The 2,963-nt window shown below is 58.0% G+C and overlaps 1 protein-coding gene across 1 annotated transcript in view; it reads right to left on the reverse strand.

Moving 5' to 3' along the window:
* HIC2 (hypermethylated in cancer 2) overlaps positions 1-1,970 on the reverse strand; it is a 73,701-nt gene extending 71,731 nt beyond the window's left edge. The window contains exon 1 of the mRNA XM_010581618.1: positions 1,946-1,970. The gene's annotated coding sequence lies outside the window, so the exon portion shown is untranslated. The remainder of the gene's footprint in view (positions 1-1,945) is intronic.
* Positions 1,971-2,963: the final 993 nt, after the last annotated feature.

Genomic DNA, 2,963 nt, shown 5'->3' on the forward strand with positions numbered 1-2,963 from the left:
AAAAAAAAAAGCCCGGCTCCCCCCGCCGCCGAGCTGGCACCGGCACCGCCGCGCCCGGGGATGTAGAGCCCGGCCCGGCCCGGCTCCGCCGCGCCGTTCGCCCGGGACCGGGCAGCCGCGGGCAGCGATCAGCCCTCCCGGCCCCCTGAATTACAGTGTTACGCGCCTCGGCAACAATATTGCCAGGCTGGACGTGCGATTTGATTTTTTTTTCTTTTTTTTTTTTTTAAAGTGGGTGGACAGCTCTGCGCCTGGCTGGCGGGGCCGGGGAAGCGCGCATTTCCTCCGGGGGCACAAAGCCGGGCGGGCAGGGTCCTGCGAGCCCCCGGCCGCGGGAGGGTGCGCGATCCTGCGCTCCGTCCATTGCGTCCGAGACGGTGCCGTAACAAAAGCCAGAGACCCGCAGCGACGGGCAGAGCGAGCGGAGCCGGCGGGTCCTTCCCTCCGCGATCCCGAACGGCCGAGGGGGGCGGCGGGGAAGGGGGGAGCCAGGGCAAAAGTTCACCGCGGTCCCGGTAGGGCAGGGGGCTGCTCGGTGGGGCAGGGGCCGGCGCTGGGGTTGGGGGATGCCGGCCTGGCTCGTCGCCTTGCAGCCCCGCGGATGGAGCGCGGGGGGGAAGGAGGCGATGCAAGTCCCGGGAGCCCCTTCCCTGCCCTCTCCTCCACAATGCGGCCGGATCCCCAGCACAAACACGCCCCCCCGGCACCCCGAGGCTCCGCTCCCTCCTTTCGGGAAAAAAAAACACAAAACAAAAAAACAACAAAAAAAAAACCACCCCAAAAATACGGCTCACTTGCAGGGGGCGAGTGGGGATGGGGAGAAGGCTGCTCCTCCGGGCTGCCTGCCCGCCCCGCCGGTCACCCCCACGCCGGCCGGCCCCGGCGGGCAGCAGCTGCGGCCCCCCGCCCCGATCCCACCGCCGCCGGGGAAGGGGCAGCGCACACCCGTGCGCGCACACACACACACACACACACGCACACAAATGGCACGGGAGGAGGGGGAAAGTTTCCAGCCGCTTCAACCGAATAGCCAACGTTTGCAATCCCCGGACAGGCACGGCGGCCAATACACCGTACGCACGCCCCGGCCCCGAAAGCAACGGGGCAGCGAGCCGGGCGAGCGAGGGGAGGGGGCCCGGGGCAGGGAGAGAGGGGGGCAAGAGGGAAAAGAAAACCATCCGGATTTTATTTTTTTCAATGGAACTACCGCTGGTGCCGGGCACGGCTGCTGCAGGGCAGGGAACAAGGGGACCCCCCCGCCACCCCGGCGACTCTCCCGAGCGGACCCGTGCGGATGGGCAAATAACCGGGGCTGCAAATAAAGAGCGGGGGAGTGGGGCTGGGCTGCACCGCGGAGCCCGGCAGCGCCCGGCCGCCCGAGCGGGACGCGCGGCCCCGCGCCCCCGCCCGCGCCCGCGCCCCGCTCCGCGTTACCTTCTTATTGCATCTGGAGCAGCAGCTTTTCTTCCCCTTCCCCTCTCCTCCTCCTCCTCCTCTCCCTCTCCTGTCCTCTCGGTTTATACCAGCCTGTTCCTCATCTCACAGCCTTCCTCCCAGCGCCATCTTGCAAGCTTGTGACGTTGGGAGCCGCTCACCCCTGACCCACATTTGAATAGAAGCCAAAATGAAAAAAAGAAGAGGAGAGAGAGAGAGGAGAGAAAGAGGGGGAAGAAGAAGAAGAAAGAGCGGAACAAGGAGAGGCAGGGAAAGCAGCAGCTAAGCAAGTGCTGTGCCAGTGTGGAGCAGCATCGGCTCCCACTCCCTTGCCAGCTAGTTTAGTAATAAGCAATTTCCTGCTTTTGCAATAAATGTTGCCGCAGCGGGGCTGGGAGAGGGACGGGGAGCCGGGTAATTCCCACCGAGGGACCAGGGCTTCCCCCACCCCGAGCCGCCCCCCTTCCCTGCCACCCGCCCCCCGAAACCCAGCCCGGAGCCCGACCACTACCTCCCGGCGACCCAAACAGTGCTGCTCCCTCCCGGGTTTTGAGCAATGAAGAAGGCATTTGGTAAGATTCTTTCTCCCATCACTGACGAGGGCTCGAGTGCATGTTAGGAGAAATTATATAGATTGCAGCTTGGACATGTATTGGAATCTGCAATGAGTTTATACACAAATTAAGAAAACATCCTCGTGTATAATGCAATTTGCATATTAGCTTTTTATCACTCCTGTCTGTTTGTTAAGGACTGACAGTGCATTTTGCACAATCCAAGACACAGATGAAGATGTGGCCTTTGCACCCATAGAATCCGCAGAAATCTGAAGTTTCATTCTGTGCTTTTTTTTTTTTTTTGAGTTATTTACCTATTGGAAGTATATTGAGGGGAAAAGTTATTTGTGTTTTGCATCCCCGGTCCTGCAAAGACTTTCATGCATGCTTAACTTTAAGCACATCAGCAATCACACCGAGCAAGCGGGGGCTGTTCAGATGCTTACACTAAGTGTGTGCACAGCCTGCAAGCTCAAGCTATTATTTTGTAAAATGCTAAGTGAACTGATATCATCTTAATTTTACTGACCATCGCCGCAAAGTACAACTGTGCAAAAATCTGAATTATACCTCTGTAGCACTTTCTCCCTTCAGTAGTTAATTAATCTGTAATAACAGGAGCAATGCATGTAAACATTTTTATTGTAATCGTGTACAGGAGCTCTTCCACTGTCCTATGCAGGAATCGCTGTATTAGCTGCAAGTGTGAGATGACATTTTCTTCTCTTCTGTGCCCTCACAGCCACCCATAACCAAAACTCTCTGTAGCCTGAGCAAGGTGATTCATTAGCGAAGCTGAGCCTACCATTTAACACATCTCTAAGAATTCCCTAATAGCCTCAGTGCCAGCAACTCTCTCGGCCACTTCCTGTGCAGATCCCTGCAGTTTGCATGCACTTCAGCTGGATCCCAGCTGCAGCCTAAGCTCTCCTTCCCTGATAATAAAGATATTTTCTAGTTGCTCATCCAGAG

This window comes from Haliaeetus leucocephalus, unplaced genomic scaffold (assembly GCF_000737465.1).
Source record: "Haliaeetus leucocephalus isolate CR32 unplaced genomic scaffold, Haliaeetus_leucocephalus-4.0 Scaffold802, whole genome shotgun sequence".
NCBI classification, from domain to species: domain Eukaryota; kingdom Metazoa; phylum Chordata; class Aves; order Accipitriformes; family Accipitridae; genus Haliaeetus; species Haliaeetus leucocephalus.